Here is a 25,018-nt window from a genome sequence, read left to right as displayed (position 1 = left end):
TACTGATGGTGAGTGAGAAGGGTGAGTCAAGCTCATCGGGTTTTGATGGCAAGCTGATGGTGATCTCAAGCAGAGATGAGACAATAAAAAGGGAGATCTTGCACAACCAGGAAAGAAGGAGACATGAAGGCAGTTATGGACATGTTGAATTTCTTAGAGACCTTCAGGGGCAGATATGAAGCAACCGGTTGGAATGGATCTGAAGCGCAGGTGAGAGTTAGGGCCAAGGGGCCCAGATTACATAATCGCAAATGCTTGCATGAAGCTCAGTACTTGCGAGATACTGGTCCAAATGCTCTATATACATGATCTCAATTAATCCTCATGTTACAGATGTGCAAATAGAGGCGCAGAGTAAATCACCAAAGTTAGTAGCATGTGACAGAGGGGGAATTAGAACTCAGGCAGACTGACTTTAGGGTCATTGCTCATAGCCATTATGCTATGCTGCCTCTCACAGAAGCCATTTCATCTGCAAATGGATAATACTTGAATCTAGGAGAGCAGAGGCAAGGCTGAGGGCAGAGCCTTAAGGAACATCTACCTCTATGGGGAGGGAGGAAGCATAAGAGGAATCCACTGAAGAAGGCAGAGAAGGAGGCATAAGGGAGATCACAGGAAAATGGAGACATTGTAGGGGCCAAGGGAGAGGAGCATGTCAAGAAAGAGGGAGTGTCTGATCCTGCAGATGTGTTGTAACTGAAGGGCTGAGAAGAGGCCATTTGATTTGCTGGTGACTGTTAGTGATCACCTTCCAGATGGCTGGTTAGTGGGGGACAGGAAAAACCAGAGGGAAAAGGTTAAGGAGTGAGTTGGTGGTAGGAACAGAAGGCAGCTACTTTGAACTATTCCTTTAGGACTGTTGGAAAAGAAGTGAAGGGGAAAGATAATTGATTGACAAAGTTTTGGAAGGAGTCAGCGTAGCACCATGGATCACACAGACAAATCAGACTTCCTGTTCTGCCAATTACTTCCTGAGTGACCTTGGGCAAGTGATTTAGCTTCTTAGCGCTCAGTTTCCTCATGATAATAGCAGGGCCTACCTGTTATAACAGAGTTCGGAAGTGAGCTAATGCATGTAAAATGCACACTGAAAGAGTTCGTACATGATTAGCTATTATTAGTAGTTGTTCAGCAAATGCCAGTGAATCTAGTCCAGTGATCTTGAGTATCCAGGAAACTTCCAAATCCAGCCTCCGCAGGGTCTTTGAGATCAGTGACGACCAGACTGGAGTTGCCAACTGCTGTCAACAGGAACATCCTCTGGGGTCAGACTCAGACTGAAGTCAAGTCATGGAGGTTAAACTCAAACCACAGCGGCTTAACATAGAGGGCCTTTCAACTCACTACTTCTCTGTACAGTGAAATGGGTACAGCTTGTGTGAACTCCATCTGTGAGGGACTAGGTAGAGAACCAGAGCTTTGAAGGGGAAATGACTTATCACAGACCCAATCCCCAGCCTGGTTTCTCTAAGCATCTAATGAAGCAAATAAAGCCTAAAGCTTCTTGGCATTAGGTATTTAAGGAGATTTGCCCACTTGCAAGATGGGAAATTTTCTCTCTTTCTCTCTCTCACTTGAAAGCCTCCATAAACTCCATACAAATATCATGTCTTTTTTAAAATGAGAATACAGGGCTGGCCCGGTGGCGCAGAGGTTAAGTTTGCACGTTCCACTTCTCGGCGGCCTGGGGTTCGCCGGTTCGGATCCCGGGTGTGGACATGGCACCGCTTGGCACGTCATGCTGTGGTAGGCGTCCCACATATAAAATGGAGGAAGATGGGCATGGATGTTAGCTCAGGGCCAGTCTTCCTCAGCAGAAAGAGGAGGACTGGCAGTAGTTAGCTCAGGGCTAGTCTTCCTCAAAAAAAAAAAAAAATGAGAACACGATGGAATGCATCCAATGCCAAAAGCTCCTAAATGTTGCTGAAGTTTTCTTTCAGAATTCTGAGTATATTAAAGGATCCTGCAAGATCTTAGAGGTCACAAGCATCTATTGTTAAGGTCTGTATCTCTATGCGCTGAAGAAAAATTTCCAGAATCTACATCCACCTCAAGTCATTCCTTGGAAGTTGCTTTTTTTTTAAAGTCTCTCCTCCCATCTGTTCCTCAAACTTTAGTGCATAATGACCCAAAGACAGACTTGTGGTTATTTGAGATCTCCAAGTTCAGGATCAACAGGCGTTTATCAGAGACATGCTTACCCCAGGGAAAATTCTGCTAGTGCTCAAGGCACACAGTGGCATTCATGAAGCCCATCTCCTGGGGCTGGCAACTAACGTCAGTGCCCACCTTACAGAGGCACAGAGAACAAGTGCTTACTGAGTGCTCTCTGAGCAACATGTAGGCCCCGGCTCCTAGAAGATTCCATCCAAAAGCAACTAACATAGAAAGAGATGTTAAACTTTTCCTTTGCGTTTTCCCTCTCTACCCCACCTAGTTTCTTTATCTCCCTTGTCTTTGTTCTTCTGCTCCTTTCCTTTGAGTTTTTGGAGTGACCACCCACAATTACAGCCCTTCCTGCTCTCTCACCTAGGTCAGTCTTAGAGATGTTTGCCAGTTGGGAAGACCTCTTTCCCATGGCTGAAGTTGCTGCCTGTGATATTTGGTGACACTGACTAGAGCTTCCCCACGTGGAAGTGTTCCAGCAAAGAACTGGAATTCAGGCAAATTGTCTGGAAGGGGAGATGTGGAGGCAAGTGGTTTCTGTAGCACATTCAGGGAAGGCTGCCACTGAGCCTTGTCAGCCGATCAGAAGGGAGTCCCAGGGTTCAGTGAAACAAGCCTGCTCTCACCTACCTATAGAAAAGTAGCATTTCTCCTCCAAGCTCAGACCCAATCCAAATATGACATGACAGAGCCTACTTCTCATCTTGTCCACTCCTTTGGGTAGCAGAAAGGCCCATCCACAGGCTGCTGGGGCCCTGTCTTCAATGTGCGCTGGTCACCCTCTGGAAAGAAGAAAAGATGTCTCGGATAGGCAGAGCTCTAGACTCTGAATGTAATGCGAGTTCTGTATCTGGAGACTCTCTGAGTGATTGGGCGTGGTCCTGTGACCCAAAGGCCTCCAAGCCCCTCCAGCCTGTGACTCTGGGTCACATTTAGAGTTATGCTCAAGTTTCTATACTTCCTCATCCTTCAGCTGCTCCAGGTAGGAAGTTGGTCTCCTCAGAGAGCCTCCTACTTATTTCTGAGAATCCCCAAAAGCGATGCCTCCCATGTGTGTACAAGCCGCTCTGTCAGCTGTACTCACTACTTTGTTTTTGTTCTTCTGCTCCAGAACCCATTGTGTACATCTGGTATTATTGCTGAGGGTGACCATCAGGAGAGTGTTGGTGTCCATGCCTAGGGACCTGTCTGGCACCACGTGCTCCTCTGTGAGCCACTGGAAAGCTGAGTAACGGGCAGAGCCTGGACAAACCATCCTGCCTCTAATTCTTTTCCATGCTGGGTTAGTGGGGCCCAAAGCTAGGCCTGCTTATGCCTACAGTCTCATAAAGTCCCTAGTGCATTGTTCTGAGCCTCAGTGCTCACACACTAGCTTACAAAGTCTCTGTTGGTTTCTGGCCACTCTTCTCAGCAGAGGGGCTTAAACCCAGCCCAGTGTGCCAGAAGGGGAACAGGAGCCTGGCCGGTCTCCCAAGTCAGTCTCCTCTCTGCTCAGCTGAAAACGCTTTTTCCCCAAAAGTAGCCTTGCAATCTGTTTTCTCTTCCGGGCAGGTTTGTAGCAACTGGGCACCACATCCACAGCATCTCAGACATCTCCACTCCAAGCAGAGTCTGTCATTGCTTTTACAGTTGCATAATTTGAAGGAGCAAGTTGCAGAAGGACCTGTGGTTGAAAATGTGTGTTTACTTCTATTTCTTAAGAAGGGAGAGGCTTGAGCATGTTTTAGTGCTGAGAGTAGAGTCAGGAGACAGGGAGGAGGTGAAGATAGAGGAAAGAAGAGGCGATAATAGCTGGAGGTGTTATCCTGGAGTGGAAGGCAAAGGGTAGGACCCTTGTCCCCTCACCTTTGTAACAGGAGGAGGAAGGGAGCACTAGATGGGGACCTACCTAGTCAGAGAGTTTAGGAGGGGTGGAGTGGGAAGTTTAGCGTTCCCACCTGATAGTTTCTACTCTTTCTGTGAAATGAGAGAGGGGGAGGTGAGGGATGATGGTCAGAGGTTTGATAAAAGTGAAGAATGTTTGAAATTGCTGTTGTGGAGGAGGTTTGAACAAGCTAATTAAGAAACCCAAGAGATTGTAGGGCGGCAGGAAGGGCCCAGTTGAAACTGGTAGTCATGATTGTATAGTATGTAACAGGCTGCCCAGTTGTGTATTTCTCTAGCAGGGCTTAGCAACAGGCGTAGAGAAAGTTTTCCTTTCTCTTAAGTGGAAATAACTATTTCTGCTATTTCTTGGTAATGGAAAAGGTACTGGAGTAGGACTGAAGATACGTGGCTTCAAGTCCAGTGTTTTATCCTAATGTGACCTTTTTACACCTCTTATCTATCTTAAAGGGCTGTCGTGTGAAAGAAAGGAGATGGAGAATGGCAAAAGTCATATACATGGCATGAAAAATGGTAAAACCAAAGAAAATGAAAAACAGCTCTGACATAAACACTTTGAAAGATAAATTGTGGGAAATTTTTTTAAAAAGAAAATATTTGCAAAACATACTACTATATGGGCTTACTATACAAAGAGCTCTTACAAATCAAAAAGAAAATAGAAAAATTGGCAAAAAGAATGAGTAGGCAATTAACAGAAGAACTTCAAAGAGTCCTAAACATAGAAATGATGTTCAACCTCACTAATGTAGAAATTAAAATTAAAACAAACAATAATTACTTACATTTCTCACCTATCAGATTTACAAAAATTAAAGCAAATCTGTAATAATTAGTGTTGGTAGAGGTGTGGAGATTCAAACATTCTCATACATTGTTAGTAGGAATGCAAACTGGCACAATATTTTTAACCCAGGAATTCCATTTCTAGCAATTTCTCCCACAGATATACTCACGCAAGTACACAAACATATATGTGTGGTGAAATCTACTGCTTCAAAGTTTTTAATAGTAAAAAACAAGCCAACAGACAAAAATCCTTGTACACAATTAAAATTTCCTTGAAAAGATAATTAACCATTGTATGTATTGTATATACGTATACATTAATTATTGTTATGTATTGTATATACGTGGAATATGTATTGTATATATGATGGAATGTTACACAGCTACACTAAAAAGAAGGCCATGGGAAAACACCCAGGATAGATGATTAAATGAAAAGAGTGAGCACAGAACTGTATGTGTATAGTTGTATCCCATTTAAAAATAGGTGGTATAGTAGAAAAATACGTGGAGAAATATACAACAAACTTAGCAGTGGTTATTCTTTGGGTAGAGGATTATAAGGACTTTCTACTTTCTGTCTGCCTGCAATTTTTTCCCAACATTGCATCATGAAAAAAATTCAAGCATACAGAAAATTAGAAAGACTTGTACGGTGAATGCCTGTATTCTCACCAGCTAGGTTCTGTCACCATCATTTTATTTTACTTGCTTTATCACATCTCTCTCCAACAATTCATCCTTCTACCCATCCTTTTAATCTATCTGATATCTTAAGGTATTTTTAATTAATTTTAACTTCATAGTAAGTTGCTGACATCAGTACACTTTTCTCAAAATGCTTCAGCATGCATATTATTTGCTGGATTTCAGTGTTTATTTACATTTTTTTTCCTTTTGTGATAACATTTATATGCAATGAATTGCACAAATCTTAAGTGAATGATTCAACAGGTTTTGACAAATGGATATATCCATGTAACCTGAATCTCTAGCAACACATAGAAAGTTATCATCATCCCAGAAAGTGCCCTCGTGCCCATCCCAATAAATCTTCACACCACCCCTTCTGTAACTTTGAAAATATTTAAATGAACTTTTATTTTTAGGATATTTTAAAATTTACAGGAAAGTTGCAAAGATAGTACAGAATTCTTGTATACATCCATGCCTAGGTTCCCCTATTGTTAACATCTTACATCACTATGGTTATTTGCCACAAGTAATGAACCAATACTGATACATTATTATTAACTGAAGTCTACACCTTATTCAGATTTCACTTGTTTTTCCCTAGTGCCCTTTCTCTGTTCCAGAATACCATCCAGAATACCACATTATATTTAGTTATCATATCTCTTTTGGTTCCTCTGGGCTGTGACAATTTCTCAGGTTTTTCTGGTTTTTGATGATCTTGACAGCTTTGAGGAGTACCATTCAGGTATTTTATAGAATGTCCTTCAACTGAGGCTTGTCTGATGTGTTTCTCATGGTTAAACTCTGGTTCTGTAATTTTCCATATTTATAGTAATCATATTTAACTTTTGTAAAGATATATATCTTAAAGACATGATGGTGGGTGGTGAGGAGAAGTGAGGTGGCTGATGATAAGTAACTAAAAAGAAGCATGTTTACTTTGAGCAACTTGGAGAAAATAAGCGAGAACGTGGAACGTTATGGTTGCCCAGGTTGGTCCAGGCTGACCATACCCAGGCATACCCTTGCGATGGCTACAATCTGCTTGAGAAGTTGGGGAGGGGATTTGGAGATGGGGGAGATTCCCCAAAGGGGACTGAGATCTTTCCATAACAAATGTCTCCTAAATCAAGAAGCTTTTCTAATCTTGAAGGATTGACTATTCAGCACCACATCAAGTGAGAATTCCTCACCACCTTCTGCACAGACAGCAGATTGAAGCTGGATAGAAACCAGTTTTGGGAATGCCCAAGCATCAACACAGTCTCAGCACTGGGTCTATTTTGGGAACATTTGGACATATTCTGCAGCATCATATTTATACTTTGGCAAAACAAGCAAAGGTTCAAAGAAATAATCCTTGGCTTCCTCCTTTCACCCCACATGTTCGTCTCTAGAATGGTATAGTCTGAGCAGAGATGGGGAGTGAGGGATGGCTGGTTAACCATTATAACACTTGGCCATCTGTGGGGGTCGACCTGGATTTGAAAGAGCAAGTGCCCATTATGTGGTTAATGGGAGCATAGAGGGATAAAGTCAGTGAAATGTGAGAGAATCAATATGCGGAATGCTTGACGATGGCACATTCACACATTTCACAGAGGAAGGAGGCTAGGGTTACATCAAGCAGATGCTTGATGAAAAAAACAACCTTAAGCATTTGCTATTTGCTGGCTGCCTTGAGCACCCCGAAAGGCCTCGCAAGCGGGGCTCGGTATCCTTTCTCCACTCTCTCTGTGGCTTAAGACTGCCCCCCGACCCCCGCAAACCCCTCCATTCTCTTCGGTTCCACAGGGACTTGGTGTGTGCGCGCGCGCGCTTCAGTCTCCAAGTGAACGTGTGCCGCAGGGGAATGTGTGCGCGGGGCCCACAGCGGGCTGGTGGAAAATGAGCAAACAGCTGGAGACACTCCAAGGCAAGATAGAATTCTAGATCCGGCACCGGTGGGGCATGAAGAAGAGCTGAGGGGGGTTGGAGACAGTGGAAGGAGATGGAATCTAGGAGCCTCTGCAGCTATTAAAGCGCGGCACCTGGTCTAGGGCTCTGCACACAAATGACACGTTAATTAATGTACTAATAATAACTAAGATTTTTTGAGCACTTAAATTTTCCCAGGAGCTAAACTTCATATATATTATCATCTTTAATCTGTCTCTCTTTTTTCTTTCTTTCTCTCCTTCCTCAATACCCTGTGGGAGGGATAATAATATTATTGTCCCCATTTTACAAATAAGACACTGAATCCCAGGGAGGTCAAGTAACTTGTCCAAGGTCACAATTAACAAGTGGCAGAGTTGGGATTTGAATCCAGGGCTTGTGCGCTCAATTTCTTCCCTTATGTGAAAGGCCTCAACGTGGATGGTCAGGGTTGGCAGGATGAGGGGGCTAAGTTCCTAGGTGACGTCTCCAGCTCCACGCTCTCCCTTTTCAGAGTCAGGCCTCCCCCCCTCCCCAATAGTATTCCTCCCATGCCTAGCCCCCGGGGCTTGTCCATGGCCAGGGCGCGGAGAAAGGAGCCTTCCACCGACTTCCCTTTAAAGCAGGGCGCAGTGGGAGGCAGAAAGAAAAGCCGGCCTGTCTCTGTCCCGCTCCTGGCCTCTGTGATCATCTGTGCTTCCTCACCTCCTCCTCCAGATTCTCACCCTCTTGTGACAAGAGGTACTTGCTACATCTGAGCTTAATGGCTCAAGGGGTGGGTGGCCGTTGCCGACGCAGCAGCAAGACGTGGTGCAGCCCGAGCTTCCACCGGGGCGTCTCCCGCTAGCCTGCTCCTGCGGGCTGGCTCCATCCGCCTGTCTTTCTTGCTCTGCTTTCCGCAGCAGCCGCTCCCATCTGCATGCATTCAGAGGCTTGCTGGCCTTCCCTTAGGTATGGCGTCAGAAAATTACTCCGTGAGGGCCTGCTTCTTCCCACGTTACTGGAGCGCCCACCAGTTCAGGCCGCTGCAGACAGCTGGCCGCAGACGCGCGGGGATTAGCGGCTCCCAGGCTGCGGCTGGCCTCCAGCGTCCGGCTCTGCACTGAGCAACCCCATCCTCTTCCACGCCTTTGCCTGCCTCTCTTTTTCTTTCTTTCGCTCTCACCTCTGTGTTGCTTTCTTTTTCATTCTCTCTTTCCTGAATTTCCATTTGCCAAGTGCTTTTTTTTTTTTTTTTTTTTTTTTTTAAGATTCCATGCTTGCTATCTGTCAATGCAAAGATGTATTTGGAAAAAAATTTCTCCTTCCTATTCAACCTCTGGAGTACAAACAGTGGTAACAGTTTGTTGTGAATACAGGCTTTCTTCAGACTTGAGGACCTTACCAAAAATGCAGACGTTCTCTGTTATTTGAACACTTGTGGCATATTACATATTCCTTTAGTAAATATACCGGGATAGCCACAATATCACAGTCTTGTGACAGAAATGAAGCATTTTGGTTTGATAGACAAGGGCGCATTTACCATATAAATGTTCAATTGTAGCTTGTTATTCAAAAACATGTCATGAGCTGCATTGAGTAGAATTCAGAGGAGGATCTGGGACCATAGGTGAGCGCTGTCAGATCCTCCTCTGAGTGTTACTCAATGCAGTTATGTAAGCACACGGACGCGTGGCCCCTTCCCCCACCAAATTTAAAATAAAAATAACATCATGCTAGCATGATACTCTGCATCTTTTACAAAAGCAATGCATCATGGTCAACTCTTCTGGCCAGCAGATACAGAGCTATAATTCATGCTCTAGTTCAGTATTTCAGCGTCTGGTTGCCTTATAACTTAATCATCACCGTTTTGATGGACCTTCGCGTTGTTTTCTTTCTTTATTTTGCCATTACCAACTGTAGTGAAAATCCTTGGGCACAGGGCTCTGCTCACTTGTAAAAATGACATATTAGCGTAAATTTCTGGAAGAGGTATTACCACATCAAAGGTTTGTTCACTTAAAATTTTTGATAGTTACTACTAGATTACCTTCCGAAATGGTTGTAGCAACTCACTCTTCTAGAAATTGGTGCGAGAGAGTTGCTGTTTCCTCATAGTCTTGCCAATATTGAATATTAGCAATATTTTAAACTGGTGCCAGTCTGAAGAGTAAAAGATGCTATCCTATCATTTATAATATTTTATATCCTTGACAGCCTATGCGGCTGGAAACTTCTCATGCTCATTGTCTGTATTTCCACTTCTGTGATATGCCTGTTCACAAGCTTTGCCATAATCTTTAGGTTGTTGGCTTTTTCATAGAAAACTTTGAGTTCTTTATATTATAGGGCTATTAACCTGTTTTCTTTTATTTAATTGCAGATATTTTCTCTCCGTGGGATTTTTACAGAGTCTTTTGCCCCACAGAAAGTTTTAAATTATGTTGTCAAATTTATCAATCTTTATGGCTTCTAAGTTTCCTCTCTTGCTTAAGAAGTCCTCTCCCACTCTGCAATGCTAAAAATATATATTTTTAATTTTCTTCTGAAGCTTTTATGTGAAAATTTAAATCTTTAATCCATCTGGAATTTATTTAATGTGTGGCACAAGGTAATGGCCTAACAGTTTGATCCCAGTTATCTAGCCAAAGTACATTCTTTCTCAGTGGAAAACAATGACTGCTTTATCTTATACTGTATTTAGTTGTAGCCAAGCAGGCCTGAGACAACTCACAGATGACCCGACCCAGGGCCAGTTCCATACAACTACCACGACAGACACGACCTTTTCCATTTATCTTAACTCTTCTGTTACTTCTTTTACTCACAGTATTTCTCAGAGTATTCATCGGATTTTGCTAAACAGTCTTTCAGATTGAGGTGGTTTCTTTCAAGTCTGTTTTCTAAAGCATTTTTTATTATCCATGGCTGAGTAATTTCAAATACTTTTTCATTACCTTTTGATACAATTACATAACATTCATCTCCTTTAGTTTGTGGATGTAAGGAATTATATTGATAGATTGCCTAATTTAACCATATTTGCATTCCTCAAATAAACCCTGCTTCATCAGAGTGAATTATTTTTTTACTACTACGTATCTATTTGCTAATATTTTATTGAAACATTTTGCATCTATATTCATAAGTAAAAGTGTTCTATAGTTTTCCTCTTTGTTGTATACTTTCATCGCATTTTTTAAAGGTTATGTGTAGAATATATTGGGGTTCTCTATATAAATGTGGGACAGTCTGCGTAACAGAAATTTCTTTTTAGAGGTTGGACAGAACTCAGAAATTTCCTTTTTTCCCCTCCCTATTTGGATTCCTTTTATTCCTTTTGCTTGCCTGATTGCTCTGGCCAGGACCTCCAGTACTATGTTAAATAAGAGTGGTGATAGAGGGCATCCTTGTCTCATTCCTGTTTTCAGGGGGATGGGGTTCAGTTTTTGCCCATTGAGTATGATGTTGGCTATGGGTTTGTCGTATATGGCCTTTATTATGTTCAGGTAGTTCCCTTCTATGCCCATTTTGTTCAGAGTTTTTATCATAAATGGCTGTTGGATCTTGTCAAATGCCTTCTCTGCATCTATTGAGATGATCATGTGGTTTTTATTTCTCAGTTTGTTGATGTGGTGTATCATGTTGATTGATTTGCGGATGTTGAACCATGCCTGTGTCCCTGGTATGAACCCCACCTGATCCTGATGTATGATTCTTTTGATGAATTGCTGAATTCTGGTTGCCAAATTTTTTTTTAGAATTTTTGCATCTATGTTCATCAGTGATATTGGCCTGTAGTTCTCTTTTTTCGTGGTGTCCTTGTCAGGTTTTGGTATCAGCGTGATGTTGGCCTCATAGAATGTGTTAGGAAGTGTTCCATCTTCCCTAATTTTTTGGAATAGCTTGAAAAGGATAGGTATTCAATCCTCTCTAAAAGTTTGGTAGAATTCCCCAAGAAAGCCATCTGGTCCTGGGGTTTTATTCTTTGGGATGTTTTTGATTGGCTGTTTCAATCTCTTTCCTTGTGATTCGTCTGTTCAAATTGTCTGCCTCTTCTTGAGTGAGCTTTGGGAGATTGTAGGAGTCCAAGAATTTATCCATTTCCTCTAGGTTATCCATTCTGTTGGCATATAGTTTTTTGTAGTATTCTCTTATAATCTGTTGTATTTCTGCAGAGTCTGTTGTTATTTCTCCTCTTTAATTTCTGATTTTGTTTATTTGAGCTTTCTCCCGTTTTTTCTTTGTAAGTCTGGCTAGTGGTTTGTCAATTTTATTTATCTTCTCAAAAAACCAGCTCTTTGTCTCATTGATCCTTTCTACTGCCTTTTTCGTTTCAATAGTATTTATTTCTGCTCTGATTTTTATTATTTCTCTCCTTCTGCTGACTTTGGGCTTCATTTGTTCTTTTTTCTCTAGTTCAGTTAGGTGTGCTTTAAGGTTGCTTATTTGGGATTTTTCTTGTTTGTTAAGATGTGCCTGTATTGCGATGAATTTTCCTCTTAATACAGCTTTTGCTGTATCCCATATGAGTTGGTATGGCATGCTATCATTTTCATTTGTTTCCAGGTATTTTTTTATTTCTTCTTTAATTTCTTCAATGATCCATTGCTTGTTCAGTAGTGTGTTGTTTAGTCTCCACATCTTTGTGCCTTTCTCAGCTTTTTTCTTGTAATTAATTTCTAGCCTTATAGCACTATGATCTGAGAAGATGCTTGTTATGATTTCAATCTTTTTAAATTTGTAGAGGCTCGCCTTGTTTCCCAACATATGGTCTATCCTAGAGAATGTTCCATGTGCACTTGAGAAGAATGTGTATTCAGCTCCTTCAGGGTGGAGTGATCTATATATGTCTATTAAGTCCAATTGTTTTAGTTTTTCATTCAGCTCCACTATTTCCTTGTTAATTTTCTGTCTGGATGATCTGTCCATTGATGTGAGTGGGGTGTTGAGGTCCCCTACTATTATTGTGTTGTTTTTAACATCTTCCTTTAGGTCTGTTAATAGTTGCTTTATGAATCTTGGTGCTCCTGTGTTGGGTGCATAGATATTTATAAGCATTATTTCTTCTTGATGAAGTGTCCCTTTGATCATTATATATTGTCCCTCTGTGTCTCTCTTTACCTGTCTTATTTTGAAATCCACTTTGTCTGATATGAGAATTGCAACACCTGCCATTTTTCCTTGCTATTTGCTTGAAGTATTGTCCTTCACCCCTTCACCCTGAGTCTGTGTTTGTCCTTGGGGCTGAGGTGTGTTTCCTGGAGGCAACAAATTGTTGGATCTTGTTCTTTAATCCATTTTGCCACTCTGTGTCTTTTTATTGGAGAGTTCAGTCCGTTCACATTGAGAGTGATTATTGAAGCATGTGGACTTAATGCTGTCAATCTGTCGCTCATTATCTTGTTTTCCTGTGTTTCTTTTCCTGTGTGCTTTAGACTACCCATTTAATACTGCAATTTCTTATGCTGAGTTTCTTAGATTTTTCCTTATCTATGATTTGTGACTCTGTTCTGTACTTTATTTTAGTGTCTACCTTGAAGTTTGTATTTAGAATCTCGTGTATAATATAGTCTATTCTCTGGTGGTCTCTTACTTACTCGACCAATACTGATTTAGACCCTTTGCTCTTCCCCTCCTAAATAATTATTTTCATTTTTTATTCCAACTCGTCTTATTAATTTGTAGTTAGAGTGCTACGATCGTCCTTGTTTTGGTAGTTTCTTTATTTTTACCCTAATGCTATAGTTGAATATTTGCTATCCTGTTCTGGTTCTATCCATCGGTCTCCCTAGTCTGTGGATTGTGTCCCCTTTCTCCCTTTTTTCTTTTTTCAAGTATGAGAGCCTTCTTGAGGATTTCTTGTAATGGAGGGCTTTTAGTTACAAATTCCCTTAACTTTTGTTTGTCTGGAAAAGATTTAATTTCTCCCTCATATCTGAAGGAAATTCTTGCTGGATAGAGTATTCTTGGCTGAAGGTTTTTATCCTTTAAAGCTTTGAATATATTACTCCATTCTCTCCTAGCTTGTAGGGTTTCTGTAGAGAAATCTGCTGACAGTCTGATAGGGGCTCCTTTATAGGTTATTCTCTTTTTTTTTCTTACTTCCCTGAGTATTCTTTCCTTATCATTCCTATTTGCAAACTTTACTATTATGTGCCTTGTGGTGGGTCTTTTTACATTGACAAATCTAGGAGATCTAAAACCCTCCTCTACACACATTTCTCCGTTGATCCCTAGATTTGGGAAGTTCTCTTCAATAATTTCATTAAGCACACTTTCTGCTCCATTTTCCTTTTCCATATTCTCGGGAATTCCTATGATCCTTATGTTCTTACTCCTCATTGAATCCATTATCTCTCGGAGATTTTCCTCATTTTTTTTAATTCTTAGTTCTCTTTCTTCCTCTGTCTGGTGCCATTCAGCCTGTCTGTCCTCGATTATGCTGATTTTCTCCTCTATGTTGTGTACACGGGCATTCAGGGAATCCATATTCTGTTTTATCTGGTCCATTGTGTTTTTCATCTCAAGTAATTCTGTTTGATTCTTCTTTATGATTTCAATCTCTTTTGTGAAGTAACTCCAGAACTCGGCTTGTTTCTCTATCTTTCTCTCTACCTCATTGAGTTTTTTGATTATAGCTGATCTGAATTCATTATCACTTAGTTTACCTAATTCCACGTCCTCAGAACTTAATTCTGTATTTTTATTGTTTTCCTTCTGGTCTGGGGCTTTTATAAATTGTTGGATGGTAGAGGAGCGGTTTTTTCTCATGGTGGTAGAATTCAGTTGCAGTTACAGCCTGTCGCCACTAGATGGGGGTCGAGAGCGGCGTGTTAGCTCTCCGCCTTGGGGCAAGATGGCTGCGCCCACTGACTTTGCTGGGGGGGAGGGGCTGTTACTCACAGGTGCCGGTCTGGGTTCAGATCAGTTCTGTTCTCTGGTCTCCCAAGGCCCTTGATTTATAGGGTCCCCGCGGATGGAAGCTTCCCCCGCCACCCCCGTCAGCGGGTCTCCACTGAATCAGCGGGAGGAGTCCTGGATGATCCCCCGGTCATGCGGCCCCTCCCCCGCTCCTTCCCGACCCGCGCTGCAGCGATCGCAGACTCTAGGGGAGGGAGCGATGTTCTCTCCTACCGTTCCAGCGCCTCCGAGGCCGTCTGCAAGGTTTATGATCTCCGCCTTCTTGGTATTGTAGGTCTCTAACGAGATGGCATTATGTTTATTCTCTGAAATTCAGTTCTTCCAATCTTTTGTTGTATTTTGGAGGGGAGAGAATCCTGGGTCAGCTCACCTCGCCATTGTGCTCCGCCCACCTTCTGAGGGTGATAAGTTTTAAAGACTTTGGATTTGGCTAAGGCAGTGGTTCTCAGACTTGAGTGTGCATCAGAATCCCCTGGAGGGTGTGTTAAAACAGATTGCTGGGTCCTACCTCAGAGTTTCTGATTCAGTAAGGTCTGGCGTGGGGTCCACTAAAGTGCATTTCTACCCAGTTCCTAGGTGATACTGATGCTGCTGATCTGGGAACCACACTTTGAGAAGTACTGGGCTAGAAGAGTGTTTCTTACCTTTTTGCTTGTTCATTTCTGTCCCAACACATCTGAGTGCTATGACACACTTCTGCTCATAGTAGTGGCTTGAAAAGGCAGGAATTCTCACCTAGACTGGAGACCAGGGTATCTGATTTTAAAAAGTACTCCCCCACCCTCAGATAATTCTGAACACCCTTCACTTGGGGAGAATTATTGAGCTGAAACATGACATTAATATTTTTCAAAAACTAAATTAAAACAGCATTGGAACCATACCAAAACAGATCATTCTTTCTTTGATGATGCAGAAGGCACTTAGGGATCTGATCTGCCTCAGGATGCAGCTGCATGTACGTGGTGGTCCTTTCTATTTTCTGACCCTCAAGGTGAGTCTCTAGCTACCACCAGTGGGAGGAGTAGGGGAAATGGACCTTACTGTCTCTCCAGCTGGATCGCCATCCACGGGTGGATAATTCTTGAAACCCTGTCGCCCACAGTCGTTTGCAGGTAGGCACTCCTTGCTACCTCATAGTCCACAATGAGGGTGCTGTCGATGTCCACAGATGGAGTAAGGCAACTATTTGCCTCTTTGGTTCCCTGTTCTGCTGCCACATTTGCCTTTCTCTAAAGTGTACCATATACCTTGGACACTGAAGAAAGTTTAAGCAGTTCTCAGAGCTGAGATGATTGACCCAAAGCCACACCAAGTTGAGAAGGAGGGTAGGCATTGTGCCCTTCGCCTAGCCACCTCATTCCCTTACAAAGGCACAAGGCCTCACCGCCTTGGTCCTTGGCGGAATCACGTGTAGAAGCTTCCCAGGCCTCCAGAGGCTGGCCATCCTTCACTGATTTACCCCCTTTCTCTATCCCTTCCCTAAGTCCTCTCCCTTTTACCCTCTTCTTCCCCCATGTCCCTACCTCCCCCTTTCCGGGAACATGCCCCACCCCTCCCTACAGAAGTGATCATGTCCCATGACTCTGCTGCCTCCCGTGTTTGCTGAATGTCATTGACCTTCCTTCTCTACCCAATTTCTGCTGAATCTGCAGATGGGAGGAGTGAGCTCAAGTCTTTCTATCAGATGTACATTTTTTTAAAATTTCACATGTTAGTTGAACAAGTCCAGTGATATAGAGGTATATAAAGAAAAATATAGACCTCTTAATCCATTCCCATTACCAATCATAGCCCCTAAAGCAACCAGTGTTAACGGTTTGGTGTGTATCCTTTCACACCTTTCTCTACGTTCTTAGAAATGTGTATGTGTGTATTTGCTTGTTTTCCCCATGGTAGATAAGACATTTAAATGAGATTATACCCTATGCATTGCTCTGCAACGTGCCCCTCCAAACAATATGTCAACACATTGCCTTTTGATCCTGTGAGTCGTGGGGTTGAATGAACTCTGATGTGTGGAAAGGAAGCCATTCACTCTAGACTGTGGCTTCTACAAGGATTAATTTCCTTCTCGACTCTCCTTCCCACAATCTGGTTTGTAAAAGAAATTCATATTTCTTTTTTTAACATAACTTATAATTTATTTCTTGTGAGCCAATAACCACGGCTTCATAGTGTATTCATCTGACCTCTCTGTTCCAGCTACCTAATGGTCATATGATTATTACAATATATCACCTTGACAGCTGCTTCCCCCCATTCCTGGCTGCCCCCAGACTGGACTTTATATGTTGGCAGTCATCCTTGTTGTTCCCTACCACATACTGTGTGCCCTTCCAATGCTCAGCTATCTTAGACAGACTCAGGATGCCCAGTTTCCGCAACTGGACCCAATCTCCGGTCTTTGACTCCTGGCACCGCACCTGTATATCAAGTGCTTTATTTGTCTTGCTAGGTTATTCTGGGCCACCTTATCCTTTGGATCAATTGCATATCTGTTAAGCCTGTTTCCTTCTTCACCCTGCCCCCTACTCTAAAGTTGAGGTCAGTGGACAGCTGGGGATTCTGCACAAATAACCGTAAAGGGGGAGTAAAGCTGGTGGAGTCCTTCCTGGTGTCATTTGTGGACATTGCCAGGAGAGCCACATGTTGGCTTCATTGCTTCTTTTGCTCAGGGCACAATATCTCCACACATCTAATAAAGTTAAGTGACTGTGAGGTCCATTTTCCACTGACCCACACTGGAGTACTCTCATGTTTTGGATCCAGTTCTCCCCCACTCCAAGCACAGGTACAGATTCTTACTTTCCACCCCATTAGGTGCCATGGGCAGAAAATATTGTTTCATTGTGGTCTTAATTTGCATTTCCCTGATAACTAATTAAGTTTAGCATCTTTTCATAGGCTTATTGGCCATTTGTGTTTCTTCTGTCAAACGACTATTCATGGCCTTTGCCCATTTTTACATTTGTTTTCTTTTTAATTTGTAGGAATTCTTTATATTTCTGGTTAGGAATCCTTTTTTTGTTTATATATTATAAATATCTCCTCCAAGTTTGTAGCATGTGTTTTCATTTTCTTTATAGTCTCTTTTGACGAATAGAAGTTCTTAATGTTAATATAGTCTAATTCATCAGTCTTTTTTATGGTTAGTGATTTTCTTGGGGTTTTGTTCAAGAAATTAATTACTACCTCAGAGTCACAGAGATATTCTCACATTTTATTCTAAAAGTGTAGCTTTCCACATCTACGTCTTCAATTCATCTGGACTTATTTTGTGTATGGTGTATAATAGGGATCTATTTTCTTTTTTAACGTATGGATAACTACTTGTCCAGACCAGTTATTACATAATTACTCCTTCCTCAATAATCTGCAGTGCCACCTCTTTCATATATCACAGTTCCATGTATGTGTGAGTGGGTCTATTTCTGAGTTCTCACTTTGTTCCGTTAGGTCAATTGGTCAATCTCTGCATCAATAGCACACTGTCTTCATTACTATAGCTTATAACGAGTCCCAATATTTGTTTAGGCAAATCTCCCCACCTGTCTTCTTCTCTAGGAGTAGTCTTGGCAATTCTTGGTACTTTGTTATTCCATATAAATTTTAGAATCAGTTGACAAATTCAGTGAAAAAGCCTGTTGAGATTTTGATTGGAATTTCATTGAATCCAGTGGTTTATTTGGGAAGAACTGGTATTTTTATGATTATTGAGTGTGCCTGGTTATGAACATGGTACATTGCTCCATTTATTTAGAGCAGTAACTTTTTAAAATAAAGTTGTATGGTTTTCTTGATTAAGTGTTGCATTCTTTTGTTCTAACAGTGCTAGGTACCTTATAGTTTGCATTGTAATTGTAAATCTTGTTTTTTTTATTACTAAATTTTCTAACTCTTTGTTGCTAATATAGAGATGCAAGTGAGTTTTGAATATTGATCTTATGGCATGTCACCTTGCTAAATCTCTTATAATTTGTAATCACTTGCAGATTTTTAAGGGTTGTTTTAGCGAAGATGATGGTATCATCTGCAAATAAAGACGTCTTAATTTCTTCCTAGTCCATATACTGTTAATTTCCTTTTCTTATTTTACTTTACAGACTTAGTCCTCCAGTACAATATTGACTAGAAGCAGTGAGAGTAGGCATCCATGTCATGTTTCTGATTTTAACAAAATGCTTCCAACATTGCCCCATCAACAATGATATTTGCTGTTGGTCTTGTTTTGTTTTGTCTTTAATAGATAACCTTTATCAGATTAAGGAAGTTCTCGGTACAGTTTGCTAAGAGTTTCTATTTTGAGTATACTGAATTTTATTAAATGTTTCTTTTTTGTACTTATTGAATTAATCAGGTTTTATTTTTCATTTTGTCTGTTTATATGGTGAATGACATTTATAGATTTTTAATGTTAAAATACCCTTGCATTCCTGAGATAAACCCAATTTGCTTATAGCATATTATCTTTTTTATCAACTTCTGAGCTTGGTTTGCTAAAATTTTTGTTTATAATGATTGCATATGTATACATGAGTAAGAATGACTTATGATTTTCCTTCTCATACCATCTTTATTCAGTTTTGACATCAAAGTTATATGTGCCTCATAGAATGAGTTGGGGTAGATTCTCCCTTTTTCTGTTTTCTGGAAGACTTAGTATAAAATTAGGATAGACTGTTCCTTGAAAGTTATGAAAGCATAACTAACATTTCAAATCATCTAGGCTTGTTGTTTGGTTTGGGGCAAGGATATACGTATATACACACACAAATATGTATACATATATTTCCATATCTGTGTGTATATGTGTGTGTATATATATGTAAACTTTATTTTGAAGTATATATAACATAATACAAAAAGCAAAATGTGCACAAATCATAAGGGCACAGCTTTGTGAATTTTTGCAAAGTGAACACACCTGTGTAGCCAGCTTTCAATGTAATGGAGGTCTAATACCTGGAGTGAATCTCATTGTATTCTCTCCATTAGTTTTGATGTAATAAAGTTGAAACCAATTGGAGGTAGATTTTTCAAATTATAATTATTATACAATTATTCAATGCTACAAAATATTTTCCAATATAAAATTATTTAGTCCATCTGAACTAAAACTTTCTATTAATTTACATACCATACAAAGACGTTCTTCAGGACGAGGGCAGAAGACCACATTACCTCAATCTCCTTGCAGATATGGTATGATTTCTCTATCTCTCCCTAGTGGCTGCATAGGCTTTCACTGTGGGTGGAATCCATTACATGGACCATCCTTAGTTAGTGAAGTCCAGAGCTTCTGTCCAGATGATTGATCTTGCTGTGTTAGGAGAGGAGGACAGCATGCATCCCTGTGGTGGGACCAAGTGTCATTGATCTGTGAAAGCTCAGGGTTTTAATAGTTACTGAATCTGAATATATTAGTCCTACATATGATTTAGTACAATTAATGGCTTTGTCCCTCCCTCTCCTGACTGGTTGTGAGTTTTACATATATAAAAATTAGATAATCTGGGGCTGGCCCCGTGGCCGAGTGGTTGGGTTTGCGCGCTCCGCTGCAGGCGGCCCAGTGTTTCGTTGGTTCGGATCCTGGGCGCGGACATGGCACTGCTCGTCGGACCACGCTGAGGCAGCGTCCCACATGCCACAACTAGAAGAACCCACAACGAAGAATACACAACTATGTACCGGGGGGCTTTGGGGATAAAAAGGAAAAAATAAAATCTTTAAAAAAAAAAAAAAAAAAAAAAAAAAATTAGATAATCTGAATAGGCTGATCTTGATAGGATGTATTAAGGGCCCTGTACTGGATATAGGCAATTTTTACAGGTTGGTACTGATAAGGTACTGTGGCTCAAAATAGAACTTAGAGCCATAATCTCATTCTTTTTAATGGATATATAATATTCCACTGTATGGATATACAACACTTTATTTATCCATTTATCAGTTGATGGACACTTGTGTTGTTCTGAACCTTTGCTATTATGAATAATGCTACTATGAATATTTGTGTACAAATTTTTGTGTGGATGTATGTTTCCAATTTTCTTGGGTATGGACTAGGACTGGAGTTGCTGAGTCATATGATAACTCTATGTTGACATTTTGAAAAACTGCCAAACCATTTTCCAAAGTGGCTGCACCAACAGCAATGTATGAGGGTTCCAATGTCTCCACATCCTTTATAACACTCGATATTGTCTGTCTTTTTTACCATAGCCATCCTAGGGGGTATGAAATGGTATCTCATTGTGGTTTTGTTATGCATTTCCCTAATATCTAATGATGTTTTTTTCCTTTGATCTATGAATTATCTTGAAGTGTTTTTTTTTTAATTTCCCAAGTGCATTTAGGATTTTTCTACTGTTGTTATTGATTTCTAAACGAATTGTGTGCTAGTCAAAGAATGTGATCTATATGATACCAATTTGGGTTTTTTTAAATAATGACCGTACATGACCATTTCTTTAAAACATCCTATGTGTTTAATATATGTTGATATTAACCTTTATTGTGTTTTTTACACCTCCTATATCTTTACTGATTCTTGACCTATCAATAATTGAGAGAGATAGCATTAAATTTTCCATTTTGATGGTGGATTTGTCCATTTCTTTCCGTAATTTTATCAAATTTTATTTCATATATTTTAAGGCTATGTAATTTGGTACATATAAGTTTAGGATTGCTATGTTTTCCTAGGTAATTTAATCTTTTATAATTATGTAGTGACCCTCTGTATCTCTAATAATGCTTCTTGTCCTAATGTCTAATTTGTCTGATATTAATATAGCAACTCTAGTTTTCTTTTTGTTTTTTCTTTTCATTAGTATTTGTTTTATATATATTTCCCTAACCTTTTACTTTCAACTTTTCTGTGTTTGTTTTAGGTGGGTCTTTTGTAAATAGCATATAGATACGTTTAAAAAATGAAAGGATCAATTTGACAATCTCTTTTATCTAGTCAGTTAAGTGCATTTAGATTTGTTGTGATTATTCACGTGTTTGAGCTTATTTTTTTTGTCTTAATTTTAAGTTATGCTTCTCCTGCCATTTTTGCTCTCACCATTTCTGGGGGATAAATCATATTGTTATTATTTTTCTTTAAAAATTCTACTGTTTTTTTTCTATTGGTTTGGAATTTGTATTCTACTTCTGTTCTGTTAGTGACTAGTTCTGAAAGTTTACCATGCATAGTTACCTGAATAAAGTCTAAAATTAAATAACATTTTACCCCCATCCCAATAAATGTAAGGGCTTTAGAACAATTTAGTTCATCACACTCTCTTCTATTGATCTGTGCACCTGTTTTTGTACCAGGACCATACTGTTTTGATTACTGTAGCTTTGTAGTATGTTTTGAAGTCACGGATTGTGATGCCTCCAGCTTTGTTCTTTTTTCTCAGGATTGCTTTAGCAATTCGGGGTCTTTTGTTGCCCCATGTGAATTTTAGGATTCTTTATTCTATTTCTATAAAGAATGTCATCGGGATTCTGATTGGGATTGCATTGAATCTGTAGATTGCTTTAGGTAGTATGGACATTTTAACTATGCTTATTCTTCCAATCCATGTGCATGGGATGTCTTTCCATCTCTTTATGTTTTCATCAATTTCTTTCAGGAAAGTCTTGTAGTTTTCATTGTATCATCACACTCTCTTGACTTGCATGCTGCTGTTATGCACCATTATAGTTTGGTTCTTTTTATAACCCCCAAAATGAGACATTTGTTTTATCAACTATACAGTGTTTAAATGAGTTTACATTCATGTTTACCATTTTATTTGCCCACCGTTCCTTCTTGGGTCTATAAATATTCATATTTTACCTTCAATTTGGAATGATAGTTTCCTTGGATACTGTCTGCCTAAGACACTCACTCCTACAGCAGAAAAGTTCTGATACAAAACACTGCCATCTGTGGTAGATGATGTCAAAGACTGAAAGTTTGGGATTTGTGTGGAATTCCTGGAAGAAGTTGTCTTAATCAGTGTTGCTATTCTGTACTCATAGGGTCCAAGGTGCTGAGTTGAGCAGTGAAGCAGGGAACCATGGATTTGGATCAAGCAAGCAGATGAGCATCAAACAAGTGCTGATGGAGCCAGGTAAGGCCAGAGTCTGCCAGCCAACCTTGGGGTGAAGAGGATGAGTCTTGAGTTGCTAAGCAAAGTTGCACTTAGTTATGATTCGGTTATGCCATTTTAAGCCTTTGATTCCAGAACCATTCCCATGTATCTTCTCCAACACCAGGGAATGACTCCCCAGGAAGCATTCAGCTTACCATCAGTTACTCATTTTGCCCACATTGGTGGCAAAAAAAGTGCTGGGACATGCTCACTTAGGTGTGAGTCTCCTATTCCTCTTCTCAATGGGTGGAGTCTGGGGTTTCCATATGCATAACTCTTAGAGTTGCTGCCAATACTCCAATCTGTCTTGACACAGTTCTTCCTCTGTCAGTCCCTAGATTCTTGAGTTCAGACAGATATAGCTGCAGTTACAGCTCCACCTTTCTCCTCCTCAACCTAACAATGAAAATTCAAGTTGTACATAGGGTCTGAACTTATAGTTACTAATAGTTCTTGGCTCTAAATGCCTACCAAAAACTTGTTCCTTTTTGCTTTCCTTCCTTCCTTCCCTCCTTCTCTTGCTCCCTGTCTCTCTATTTCTTTCTTTCTGACATGGTCCCTGCCCTCAGGGACTTTACAATACAATGAGAGGAAGACATGGATTCTCTGTCCGCTTCATTCCATTCACTCTTTGCCATCCTAACCCCTAGTGTGGTGAAGGTTTTCTAGAATACTAATCTATTAAAGTTATGCTCTGAGAGAGGATGAATGTTTGTGACTGTGAGGATTGTTTGCTTTACAGGAGTTCCCTTTTGAAGGGATTTTTTCTTTTTTCAAAAGAAAATTTGACTTGCTATCTCAAATTAAATGGACAAATACAAAATGAGTCTCATTAGCTCAAGCGTGAGAGACTTAAGTGGGATAATTCAGAGTGGGGAAAAAGAAGGAAAGAAGGAGGGAAACGAACTTCCAGGAACTCTGTGAAGCAGACTAGGAGTAAATTGAAAGAAGGAGAACAATAAAGAAACAGCACACCATCCTCTGGATTCCAAATACTGTCTTGATTAGATTTTTGGTGACAGCCTGGGGTGGCGGTTAGAGGTTGACACCTTGGGGCCTACTGTGTGGAACTGCTGAAGTGTGGGGTGGTAACCAGCGGTGCTTGATTCAAACCCTACTATGCAAAAGTCTGTAACATTTCTCCGTGGCAGCAGAACCATTAGCCAGTTGGTGCTGAGAAGTAGGGCAATCCACATAGTCCCAGTGCTAGGAACATCTTTCCACAGCATTTTCATCCAAAAAAGACTGACGTTCCCCCAGCACTAGGACTGCTGGAGCCTAGTTTAATCCGGAAGCTGGGACTGTGTTACTCTGTGGGTTTATAAAGGCGATCCCGGGAGGAAAGGTATTGCAGGAGATTTCATGGAACTGGTGCCCAGAACGAACAGTGTGTAACACCACTCTCTCCATGCCTTTCCTAACCAACATCACAGCCAGGCTCCATTTGTTGTTAGTCAATGTCTAATAACTGGCTGTCTTGAGGGGGGGGGGGGGTGGAAGCTCTGGTTGGCAGCATTTTCCAATTTTTATAGTGTAAATATTCCCATCATGGTTGATTTCAGGCCACCAAAGTGACTTTGCTGAACACAAAGCTGGGAGGAGATGTGCACAATCTGCTCTCATGAGTTAGATTGAGCTCATCACTGGATCTAGGTCTTCTCATACTGGGACCCTGAGCTGACTTGTTGGGACAAGCAGTGGGGTCTATGGTAGATGATGTTAGGGACTGAAAGCTCAGCATTTGTGTGGGGATGTAAAAAGTTTCCAGGGGAAGAGGATTAGATTGTGGGGAGTAAAAGGCAGCCTCTGGCTGCTCAGGGTATAGAAAACGCTGAGGAAAATATGGTAAGTTCTTGACTCTCTTACAAAGAGAGGAAAAATGTAGTGATAAGATTAGAGAAATGTTACCATTGGGCAATGGAAATGAGGAAATGTGTGATGGGATCATGCGAGCAGGTGAGGATCAAACAAGTGCTAGGGAACAGAGAAAAGCCAGGGTCTGCCAGCCAACTTCAGGCTCAGGAAGAGGTCTAAGGTACATGTCTCCTTCCATTTTTCTGTTTTTACTATCAAGTTGGGGAGTTGGAGATGGATGTGGAGTGTGGGAAGAGGGATAAAAAGATTTTGAGAGAGAAAAAGGATAGGATTGTGAGAACTTTGAGTCCTGAGCCAATGTCCTAGTGGGCCAGGCAGGAGTAATGGCACTTTAGGGTGTTGATGGCTTTATTAAAAAGAATTATACTCAGAAAAATCTTCATGGTGTTTGGAAAGCCAAGAAGGAACTGCTGGAAAACTCCTTGTTTTGCCACACCCCTCACCGCCCCCGCAAAGTAGTAAGGAGAAGCACACGTTAACAAATTGCACTGCAAGGAGTGGGAATGATTCCTTAAAGTTCGAAAAACATTCATGAATTCTTATTTTGAGAATAAATAGGCTCGGGGCTCTCAGACTAGGGGTAGCTGGGCTCTAAGAAATAATGGGTTCAATTCCTCAGGTGCAGTTCAACTTTTTCCCACCAGGTC

Source organism: Equus caballus, chromosome X, assembly GCF_041296265.1.
Source record: "Equus caballus isolate H_3958 breed thoroughbred chromosome X, TB-T2T, whole genome shotgun sequence".
In the NCBI taxonomy this organism is placed as follows: Eukaryota; Metazoa; Chordata; class Mammalia; order Perissodactyla; family Equidae; genus Equus; species Equus caballus.
The sequence above is the reverse complement of the archived record's forward strand: the minus strand, read 5'-3'. Positions refer to the sequence as shown.